Raw genomic sequence first — 13207 nt, forward strand, 5'->3', positions numbered from 1 at the left:
AGGGCGGACCCGGAGTAATTGGGAAGGGTTCTTTTATATTTTTCCAATTTTAATAATTTTAAAATTTATTTTTATTATAATTGAATTAAGGGTAAAGTAGCGTATTTACATAAAAATTGATTAATATTAACTTTTTATTAAGCAGAGTGATTATTTAGAAGTATTAATACTAATAATGTAATTGGTGGTAATTAGTACATAATTATACTAATTTTGGGTGACAAGTTGCATCATTTTCAAATGTCGTAGTTTTAGGTGTTAGAGGGTAGACGGTTGTAACAAGTTTCCCTTGGATTTTTCCAAGCATTTAGCTATTTAGCTGTTCATTGCTAGTTTGTCATTGACGTAAGAAATGAGAAAATATAGACCAAAATTTATAGATTAACTATCTATAAGTACTCGGTGTATATCTAAATTTTGCTTTTTAATTCATTCTAATTTTTGACAATTAATATATAAATTTTATTTTTTTAAAAATTTGATCCGAGTTAAAATTTATGGTAATATATAAAACTACACAATTATCTAAAATTATCTACAAATAACCCACTTTTTAAGAATACCTACATTCATGTTAGTATTCATTTGTTTATTAAAGATTTTTTCAAAGCATGGTTGTGACATTTGGCAGACAAGTACAACGTGTCACATGCTTTTTGACTGAATTTATTTGCCCTCCAGATTTTCCTTTAATTGAAGGCGTATAAATTAAATCTCCCTTCCTGCCAACGGATAAATCTCCCCTAGGCGCGCACATATCACTGAAGGAGTGGTGCATAGATATTTTTCCTTTAAAACACATTATTTATGTGCATGTTATAAGAAGCGTATAAATAGATTTCGTATAGGCGCATTATTTCCTTGCGCATATATTCCTTCACTATACCGAATAAAATAAATTATACAATCTAATACAAATAAAACCCACAATAATTAATTAATTATACTATATATGACACAACATATGATAATTTTAGCTTTTGCATAGCCAACAAATACTCCCTCCGTCCCAAGGTAAGTGAGACCTTTTTTTTGGGCACGGAAATTAAGAAAAGTGTATTTTGTGTGTAGGTGAAAAAGTGAAAAGGTGTTTAAAGAGTAAAACTTTTACCAAAAAGGGAAAGAGTCTCACTTATGGTGGGACACCCAAAATAGAAAGAGTCTCACTTACAGTGGGACGGAGGGAGTATTAAAGAAAGTAGATGGATATAGAATGTAGCAAATATGAAACGTGGGTAGATTTAGTACATATATTTCAAAAGTTCGGCAGTTTAGAAAACCTCCCATTTAATTTTAACCATATTTAATTTTATATAAAATGCTGAAATTTTTTTATGTGACAGTTTATATATGAGTTATTGGTCAATATTAATACACAAGTTTTGAATTATTGAAATATGATTCGAATTAAAATTCTAACCAATTATAATTGCCTTTATAATTTTCTTTTTCTTTTTTCTTTTATTTTAGCGCACCTTTTCGATTTTTTCTTTAATTTCGTGGCTAGTATATATATATATTTTCCTTTTCTTTTTCTTATTTTTTATTTCGTTCATTTTCTTCTTCTTTTACATTTTGTACTAAATCAAAATTACTTAAATTCTAATTAGAGTATACAAACTATGAACCCTAATTACACGTTTTATTTAAAAGAGAAGATGAAGAACCTACACATTTAAAAGAAGAAAAGGAACGAAGTAAAGAAAAAGGAAAAGAAAAAATAGAATTAACCAAATAAAAAAAGAAGTAGAAAGGATGCGCCAAACATAACGAAGAAAAAAAAGGGAAGAATCAAAAAGTAATTTTAAATGTGACCAGAATTTTAATTTGTACAAATTCTAAAAAATTCAAAATTTATGTATTAATAGACCAACAACTCATACGACTCATGTAAAAGATGTATGTAAAAAAATTTCGACATCCACACAAGATTAAATTAATGTGGCTGGAATTTTAATTCGGATAAAATTTTAAAAAATTCAAAACTTATGTATTAATTGACAAAAAAATTAATATCGATTAAAAATCAGAATTCAAGTATATTTCCTGTATTAAGAAAATCAACCCAAAATTTATTAATTTAATGTAAAGTAAACCTTGATTTGAATTGCTAATTCGTATCATGGTCAGTGTGATTTCATTTGAATTGATCAATGCTAATTTATCATTGTCAGATTTGTTAATGAATATGCATGCGTTTGTAACATCATACTCCCAATAAAATAAGTTGACCGATATTCACGTACGTAACAGCACCAATAAAATGAATAATGTGAATTAGTTACTCCTCGCGTCTTCAATTTGTTTTAATCCATTTAAAATATCATATTGCGAAATTGTAAAGTAACATCGATCATGCTAGATTTTCAATTCTACTCTTATCTTAAAGTTAGGAATATAATAAAAAATCGAGAACTGAAGAATAATGTATTACACATAGGAATTTTTAATTAAGAATATAAATGTAAAATTATAATTATCCCCTTTGATATGTGTATTTAATTTTGGTGTCATATAATATTTTTGAAGACATAATGTTTCTTTATGTTGACTTTTAACTAATTAACTCGAACACATTTGTATTCTAGTATTAATTGTTGTTGATTTAAGGTGGGGTTTGGACGTTGGATAATAGAAATTAGGAAATGAGAATGAAAGGAGAATCTTTCTATAACTGCTTGATAATAATCAATAATTATTAATTAAATTAAAACAATATCTAATAATTGCGCATTTCATTAATTATTTTATACGAAATAGTGCCACAACTTCAATAGAAATACAAAATTTGACACTGCAAATGGTATTGGATCTCTCAATCATGTAATAGAAGATGCAGCGATTTTAAGAAGACATAGAATTCACATTAAAATGCGTAGCAAATAGGACAATAGTAGAGCCAAAGATGTTGATGAACTAATCACCAAAAGAGCAACCACTCCCAAAACTAAACTAGGTCTATTATTCATCATCAAAATCTGTAGCAACCCTACTAATTCATACACATCGGAATCATAATTCTCATACCACTCCTTCTCTCCCTCCAAATGCTTTTCTCTCTCCTTCATCTCCATCTCTTGAATCCTCATCTTCAAAACAACCATATTTTCATCCACGACTTTGTAGTCTCGTCGCTTCTCTCTCTCACCGTCGTTTCTCATTGCAAGAATTGAAGTTGAAGCTCTCTCTCTCCTATTTTTTTGGCCCGAAAGGGGACGCCAGAGTGGTACGCGAAACGAAATTGGCACGATTGAAGTCATCTGCATGCTTGAATTTTTCGAAGATGGATATAAAAATTTAATGTGTATTATATTGTTGAGTGTGGTGGATCTTGTATTTATAATACAAAGTAATCTTGGATATGAAGGAAGATGATAGGATGAAGCTAGCGTGTGATTGTGATGGGATTGAAGAAATGGCGTGTGCTTGTGGGATGGGATTACGCGGGAAAATGATGATGCTAATGAAGAGGAAGGTTTGCTGCAATAAACTTCTCATCTTCTTGGAATATATATATATCAGACTTCTTCTAGCAATTAATGTGGGTGGAGAGGCGGCCGTCCACAACTCTATGATTTATTTTGTCACATGCTATATTGAATCTTTCCAATTTTGCCACTTTGATATCTGACTTTATCGTTACTTTATTTTTCTTTCTTAACATCTCCCGTTTCTATTTATGTACCGTCTCAAATAAATTACTCCCTTCATTAGGGTCGGAAATCGGGTCGGGATCGGGTACCCCATCCGAAAAAATCGGATACTCGATCCCGAATAAGACGGAAAATCATTACCTGACCCCGAACCCGATTTCTTAATCGAGTACCCTAATACTCGACTCGGGTATTCGGGTACCCTAAATTATCCGGTTGAAGAAGCATACCTGTGACAACCCGACTCCCGAGCGAATAAGAAACGGGCTACTTAAAGGGATTGCTAGACTTTGTTAGAATGAAATAGGTGACATGTCCTTAGATTCGGGTACCACATTTTTAATAAAGGAATGTCGCAATTGAAGGATGATAAATACAATAATTAAGATAGAAATTTTCCCAATCAGAATCAAAAGTTCGGAGGTCCGAGACAACAAGATAATACTTCATACTAGATATATGCGAGGTTCAATCGCTAGGAATGCGATTGCTAATAGAGTTCATAATAATTAGGCTAAGAATATCTAAAGAGTCAATCTCAAATGATATCCACCTAAGTGAAATATTATGGCAGCAAAAGTTATTATTTGAAAATACAACAACATCCTCCCTCAGCCTCGCACGACACCACATGCCGCTCAACCTGCAAAAGGTTATGAAAACAATTGTAGGGCTAAGTAGTAATATACTCAGTGGGTCTAGCCATTTGAAAACATTTGAAAATCCATTTAACAGAATAATCCATGCTATGAACAGTATAATATAGAAATATTTGAAAGCATTCCATGCATACTTAAAATAAATTTGTGGATCCATTTTCAGTCTTCTATCTATTGGCGTTTCACCTATTATGTGAACTTGTGGGAGTAGCCCACAGAGGTCCACTACCATGCATGTTTCAGAAATGGTAGCAGCCCAAGTCTGACAGTTTGAGGCAAGTGGGAGCAGCCCACAATACCCCTTTATGCGTACACAATCCTAACCAGGGTGATCCAATCGCTAAGCGGGCTAGGACCCGATCGTTAGAGAACATAGGAGCATTTTAAACAATAGAGAGATACAAACATTTTAACATGGACATTCATTTGCATTTGCATAACAAAACTTAGAGCTCAATAACTCAAATATACACTGGAAAATAAAACCCACACACACACACACACACACACACAGCTGCTGCGCCGCAGCAGCCCTCTCCCATCCTTCTTCCTTTTTCTCTGGCGGTGATAGCCGCCACCGGGCCCTAACTCCCCTCTCCCTCGTCTCTGCTCTCTCTCTTCTCCCTCATGCCACCACACGACAGCACACACACACACACACGCCAAGAACTCAATCTCTCTCCCTTTCCCAGAAGTTCCGCCGCCGCAGAAGCTCGGCGGAGGAGCAGCGGCGATAGGCCGCGCCACCCTCAGCTCTCTCCTCCTTCCTGATTCCCAGCGTCTACAGCCAAGAGCCGCCGCCAAAAACTCCAAACCTCGAAACGACTCCCTACTCTTGAATTCGGCGGCCACAGGACAGCCATGGCAGCCACCATTCTCTCCATCCCCTCCACTCAATCTCGGTCGACAGCAGCGAGGGCCGCCACCGATTGCCGCGCCCTACCTCCCCTGCTCTCTCGACCATCTCTCTCTCTCCCTAACCTCCCTCTTTCTCTCTCGGCCAGACGGCCGTCGATGAGAAGCGCCGAGGCCGCCGCCCTCACTCCGTCCGACAACAACATGAAAGATATTATGGACTAGATTAGGATATATTTGATATATTCTAATAACACTTAATTAATTGGAAATTAGTTGGACTATTGGACCTATTAATTGGATGTAGGATTGGCTTCCTTAGTAAGACAACTCTTTGGCTTATAAGAGAAGACAACTCTTTGGCTTACAAGGTAAGCCAATTCTTTTGGCTTATAAGTAGGAGTCTTGGTCTTACAAGAAAGAGGCTTTTGCTGGCAAGATACTTGAGCAAAACACTAAGAGAGCACTATAGTTTCAATCAGAGATTTCCTAGCTGTCGAAGATTGAATCGTGCACTTGGAATTGTTCCTGCATCGAATCGACATACACGTGGATACCTTAGTAGTGGATTCACGGCAAGAATCGAGACGCACGCTTACCACACAACGAGTAAGTTATTCTTTTCGTTGTGTGCCTATCTCTACACATGATGCATTTGTAAATCTAGATCTAATCCTTGAATGTATATTCCGTTGCGTATCATTAGATGATGTCAAGGAGAACCAACAGTGGTATCAGAGCCCGGGGCTCGATTTACAATTGTCATTGTGTTCTAATTACTTATGGGTTAAGAATATGTGATTTTAGAAATCTGAAACTGGAAATTTGGGATTAATGAATTTCGAAACCATTTTTTGAAATTGGGCTGACTTTGCTGGGCCTTTCGTCGGACGCAACAACCGACCACCTTCATGGACGAGGCGGCGACGGTGGCTCGGGGCTCGCCAGTGTGCAGCGCCCGACCACCAGCCGGCAGTTGCGTCGTGGCTTCAAGCCGACGCGCCGCTGCATCCCTGTGGCAGTCTCGCCATCTCAGGCTTGGAGTCCGAAAAATGAAGGGCGACTGTTGGTGGAGGTCTTGCGTGCCGGAGGCGGCGGATCCGCGGCTGTAAACGGCGACGAGGAGCTTCATGCTCCTTCTGCCAGAATAGCTGAGAAACGGTGAGGACGCAGGCAGGCGTCTGGAAAAGTCGTCGCTTTTCTCCGGCGCAGCTTTGAGCTGCGACCGGCGAGGATCTGTCCGGCGAGGCCGCGCGACGTCGATGGCGTCGCTGCTCCGAGCGCGGCGGCGGTAGGCTGACGAGAAAGGAGGCAGCAACTGCTGCTGCAAATCCTTTTCTCAAGCCCCTGTTGCTGGAAATTGGATTTTGGGCTGTTAAGTGTTTGGGCCCGATCTGGGCCTGTTTATTTGATTAAGTAGGCTGCTATTGTTGACCTTTTTTGGGCTGCAAATATGATTTATTAAAGGGGGATGGGCCTGTTTTAATAAATGGCCCAAATTGGGCAGTAACAGTTTATAAAAAAAATCTTTTACTAATTTTGAATTAATAATTGAACCCCAATTTCAGAATTAATTTATTAATTAGATTAATAAATTTAAATTATTGTTATTAGTTTTGAATTAATAATAATAGAAATAAATTTATATTAATTTAGAATTAATATAAATTGATTAACCCATATTTAATTAGAGAATAAAATATTAATTTGATTAATGATTTTATTCGTAGAGATTTTATGTCTTTATGTGATAAGCATGCTATTTGATTTTATGCTTATTATTTAACTATAGTAGTTAAAGACCGCTTTTATCTTGGGTAGGCGGCACCCAGTATATGTAGTCCGCTTTGCTATGTATGGGTAGGCGGCGCCCAATATGTGTGGTCCCCATTTTATATGCCTGGGTAGGCGGCACCCAGTAATTATTTTGCTATTTAATATTGAATATTAAATATAAGCAATTAGTGTCACATACTAAATCCCCATTAAATATAAGTCTTCCTGTAAGCACAAAATGCGTCGTCCATCATAATTGTTTAAGTACCTAACCTTTTCGTCCAAGGGTATTTATATAAAATTGTATGCTCTAAATCGACAAGGCCAAGACTCATTCATAGGTTGGCACCGTGTGATGGGGTTGACTTGCTTAAATTATTTTGGAACGCAAAGCGATCAAGAATGATTTAAGGACGCAGATTAATTGGATTAATCAACCAAGAGTTGCAAAATTGTTGTTGCAATTAGGGATGGCAATCTACCCGCGGGTAACGGATATCCGCGAAAACCCGAACCTATTAGGGTGGGTTTGGATACCATTTGATATCCACGGATAGTTTCATGGTTGCAATTCACTATCCATTTAGTTCGTGGGTATGGGTTTGGATACTTACTATCCATACCCGCGAAACCCGTTTACCCGCAAAAAATACCCGCCAATTACCCGTCAATTATCCGTGAATTACCCGTCAAATATCCACAAAAAATTCCATAAAATATGGGCTTTGAATATATATTTTGAGATTATGGGCTAGCATATTATATCTTAAAATAGGCCCAAACAGAAACTGAACTAAGGCCCAAATTCTAATAGTCTAATTTAAATTTGAATTTTGTTGAGCAATTATAGAATTTTGTTGGATTTTATATTTTAGTTGATGAATTTGAATTTAAACATTGTTCTTTGTGGATTTCAACATATGGATTTGAACTATGTTATTTGTGTTGATTTGTTTTTCTATTAAATTTGTTGTAAATTTATATTTAAATTGTGTTTCGTGAGTATCCGGCGGATAGTAGGTGGCGGGTATCCGGCGAATAGCGGGTGACGGATCGTGGATACCCGATGGGTAGCGGGTAGGGGTGTAAGTGAGTCGAGTTAGCTCGCGAGCTACTCGGGATCGACTCGAAAACTACTCGAAATCGACTCGGTATAAGTCGAGTCGAGCTCGAGCTCGAGCTACTCGACTAGGTATCGAGCCCGAGTTCGAGTTTCATCATACTCGGCTCGTTAGGCTCGCAAGCCTAATCGAGCTTTCAAAAAAATTATGATTTTATCCCTATACTATAGCTTAATTACTAATATAGCTCATAATATATACAATTTGTTGAAGCATATATGAGACGAGCTTAAACGAGCTCGAGCTCACCGAGCCTAAACGAGCTCGAGTTTGATTAAGATTCAATAATCGAGCCGAACCGAGTCGAGCTCGAGCTCATCGAATATGCAATCGAGTCGAGCTCGAGCTCAAAAATCTCAAACTCGAGCGAGTCGAGCTCGAGCTTGATACATATAGACCGAGCTCGAGCTCGAGTATGTCGATACTCGACTCGACTCGGCTCATTTACACCCCTAGTAGCGGGTATCCGCGGGTAGCGGGTTTGGATACCATTTGATATCCATGGATAATTTCGTGGTTAAAAACCACTATCCATTTAGTTCGTGGGTATGGGTATGGATATGGATAGTCACTATCCGTACCCGTCGTACCCGATTGCCATCCCTAGTTGCAATTGGCTTAGAGGCCTACTAAGTGATATTATTGTAGTCATCAGCAAAGCAGAGGCTACATAATATTGACTTGGATCTTGGACCACTAAGATTTATATGGATTATAAATTCGTGTTTTACGTTGGGGGCGTAAGATATGTTAAAATTAGTGGGAACTAATCAATACGATAGCCCATTGTTTGATTAGTGATACAATGTAATCATAGTTTATTCTTTCTAATTTGCTTTTCTTTATTTATTGATCAGATAATATGTCGAATTTGTCACTGAAATGTTTGATAGAAACAAATAAGTTGACTGGGTCAAACTTCACGGATTGGCTCCGTTTCTTGCGTCTGGTCTTAAGGCTAGAGAAGATTGAGTATGTCTTGGACAACCCAATCACAGTCATTCCTGACAAGCAGTCTGCTGAGTATGCATCATTTGATGAAGCTTCTCACAAGAAGCATGTCGAGGATGCAACATCGGCACAATGTGTGATGTTGTCCTCTATGACTACGGAGTTGATTGATTGAGAGGTTGGCATCGATTGGAACGATGCTACCCGCTATGGAGTATGAGATACTCCGAGATCTCTTTAAGTGTAAGCTTCATGATGGGGGTCAGGTTTCTGATCATGTACTGAAGATGATCGGGTTGATTGAGAGGTTGGCATCGATTGGAACGATGCTACCCGCTACTGTCTCTGTCAATCTGATTCTGCAGTCTTTGTCTGCCTCGTTTGAAAATTTCATTGTGAACTTCAATATGAACGACACGAAGGCAAGCCTGCCTGAGCTTCATAACATGTTGAAGACCTATGAGTCTTCCACCTCTAAAGGCAAATCTGTGCTCATGGTGAGCTCTACTGCCACGTCTTCCAAAAGGAAGTACAAGCAGAAGAAGGCATTTGATGCTAGTTTGAAGCCTAAAGGTGGAGGGGCTCAGAAAAGGCCGAAGTTGCCAAATGATGAGTGCCTATTCTGTCATGAAAATGGGCACTGGAAGAGAGACTGCCCGAAATACAAGGCACAAGGTGCATCGGGTATGAGCTCGGGTATGTTTGTCATTGAGATAAACATGTCTATTGATAATTCACAATCTTGGGTATTAGATACAGCTTGTGGCTCACACATTTGCAATAATGTGCAAGGCCTAAGTGAAACCAAGAAAGTGATGCCCGGGGAAGTCGATCTACGCGTGGGAAATGAAGCAAGAGTTGCTGCTGAACGCGTGGGGACTTATAGATTAGATCTTCCTTCGGGAAATAGACTTGTTTTAAGTAATTGTTACTTCGTTCTTTCTATTTCTAAGAATATTATTTTCATTCCGATGTTGGACATTGAAGGTTTTTCCTTCCATTTTGGAAACAGTCGATGCGCGTTTTCCCTTAATGGATTATTTTATGGAAGTGTCTCTCTTTTGAATGGTTTATATTATCTTGAATGTGAAAGGAGTATTCTCAATGTACAAAACAAACGACCTAAGCTGAGTAATGTGAAAGTTAGACTATCTCAAATCATTTGACCTTGAGTCATATGGTGCTTGTGAATCCTGTCTCAAAGGTAAGATGACTAAGAAACCTTTTTCTGGGAAGGGGTTACGAGCCAAAGACTTGCTAGAATTGATTCACACAGATGTGTGTGGACCGTTCCCAACAGAAGCAAGAGGTGGATATTCGTACTTCATAACTTTTACTGATGATTTTTCGAGGTATGGATATGTGTATCTCATGAAGCACAAATCTGAGGCCTTTGAGAAATTTTTGGAGTTTAAGTTAGAAGTCGAGAAACAACTTGGGAAAAGTATAAAGGCTCTTCAATCAGATCGAGGAGGAGAATACTTAAGCCATGAGTTTCTTGATTACTTAAAATCACATGGAATTCGGTCAGACTGGACTCCTCCGGGGACACCACAAATGAATGGGGTATCCGAAAGGAAGAATCGAACTTTATTAGATATAGTTCGATCCATGATGAGTTTTGCAAGTCTCCCTTTATTCCTTTGGGGTCATGCCTTATAGACCGTTGTTTATATACTGAATAGAGTTATTTCTAAATCAGTTGAGAAAACACCATATGAGTTATGGTGTGGTAAAATGCAAGTCTTAACCATATGCGGACCTGGGGATGTCATGCTTTTGTTAAGAAAATGATGACTGATACGTTGGAATCTAAAAGTGAGAAATGTTATTTTGTGGGATATCCTAAGGAAACAATTGGATATTATTTCTACGTTCCCGGTGATCACAAGGTGATTGTTTCCCGGAATGTGACGTTTCTTGAAGACACCTTTGTCTCTAAGGAACAAGGTCACAATACGATAGAACTTAAAGAAATTCAAGAACCGCAAAATAACATCGAGGATGAAAACTTGTCTAATGGTGTGGATAAGAATTCAGTGGGAGTATTTGATGATCTATTGGGAAGGGGAATATCTCTTAGAGAGACACCTCAAGACAATGAGATGCATCAAAGACACGATGATACAATAGTTGTGTCACCACCACTTCAAGAAAATCTTGAGGATGTCCTTGAAAATTTCGAAACTGTTGAAACGTTCAACACAGTGGAACCTGCTCACATTCAGAATATACAACCCGAACAAACGCAAGAACAACTCCATAGGCCTCGTAGGAATCGTCGAGCACCTGAAAGACTTAATCTATTGGTTGAGAACCAAGATGATGGAGTTGATTCGGATGATGATGAACCTAAGACCTATACCGAAGCGGTGTCAGGCACCAACTCGGAGAAGTGGCTTGAAGCCTTAATTTCCGAAATATACTCAATGTAGTTCAATCTAGTCTGGGAACTAGTTGATTTGCCAGATGGGAAATATCCCATAGGCTACAAATGGATCTTCAAAAAGAAGAGAGATGCAGATGGCATAGTACGAACCTACAAGGCTAGGTTGGTGGCAAAGGGTTATAGTCAACGCGAGGGCATTGATTATGATGAAACCTTTTCACCAGTCGCAAAGATCAAGTCCATTAGGATTTTCACTTTTACACCTATCACACTTAGAGCACTCGCAGCAGAAATCTCAAAATTATGCTCCTATATTTCTCCCTAAAGCTTCCCAATTTAATTTTAGAATCTCGATTTTATAAATGCATACACCAGATCTCCTATTTTCTACATAAAAACAATAATTATGTGTGGGCTATACTAATTATAAGCTTAAAATAAATTTAGGGTGGGTGTAAATTTAAGATTGAATTTAGGTAGGTGTAAAAAATTTTGTGGGCCCCATCCAATTTAGGGGATCTGCTGAATGCATTTTTTATTTCATTTTCAATTGTTTTAGCCTAAATTTAGAGTTAATGATGCATTTAGGTGATCTGCTGGGAGTGCTCTTAACACATAAAATATCAATTTCTTAAAACTCGTGTCGAAAAAAACTTGGTCATGCTTCATGGGACAGAGAGAGTATTAATTTAGCATTAACAATTTGATTATTCACTCAAATAAAATTTGATAAGGGTGGAAATGGTATCGACCATTTTGAAAAATAAAACCTAAAAAATGCCCACTTTTTAATAGAATACATAAATTATACGCATTTATGCCGTTTTTACCTTTACACCAAGCATCAATGTATGTTCTATTGATTCTCCACCATTAATGATCTACTGCTCGACTCGCAATGATCTAATATGTCGAGCATTAGTGTATTTTTTTCTAATAATAGTCAACCATTAATGCTTAATTGCTTTACTTGTAATAGTCGAGTATTGATGCATTTATCACTAATGCTAGACTGGCCGAGGCTAAGTATGTCGAACATTAATTTATTTTCCACAAATGTATTAATGTTTGACATACTCAACTTGCATTGATCGTGCATGTCTAACAAATTCGCGATTTAAGTAAGAATAATTTTATTTTATTTTAAGCTCAAAATGAGTAATTTTTATAATTTTCTTTTATAACTATTATATATATATATATATATATATATATATATATATATATAGGGAATGACTACCGTGAAAACACATCTTAAAATAAAAATAAAAACGCTTTTTAATATACAAATTTTATGTAGAACACGTATGAATTCATCTAACAAGGTTACGAATTGTGAAAAATAAATTTTTGCTACCTTTGGGATTCGAACTCAATACCACGAATTCATCCAACAGGGTTATGAATTAACGGTAAATCTTGATGATCTAAGGATTAAAAGTTGTTTATATTTTATATTTTAAGAAGTGTTTTTATTTTAGCCCTCCCTTATATATATATATATATATATATATATATATATATATATATAAGGGAGGGCTAAAATAAAAACACTTCTTAAAATATAAAATATAAACAACTTTTATGTTTATTCACAACCCCACCGACCGATCATCCTAATAGGACAAAAAAATTGACAGAAAATAAATATTAAAATAATTGGACTAGCACAACCGGTTGTGTAAAAGTTTGGAAGACCAACCTCTGACATAACCATTTCAATTAAATAACAAAGTGACACTTGGTATTTTATATTTAAAATATATGAGAATAGATATTAAAAAGGGAAAAAATATTTAGGTT

This window comes from Salvia miltiorrhiza, chromosome 5, assembly GCF_028751815.1.
Source record: "Salvia miltiorrhiza cultivar Shanhuang (shh) chromosome 5, IMPLAD_Smil_shh, whole genome shotgun sequence".
Classification (NCBI taxonomy): domain Eukaryota; kingdom Viridiplantae; phylum Streptophyta; class Magnoliopsida; order Lamiales; family Lamiaceae; genus Salvia; species Salvia miltiorrhiza.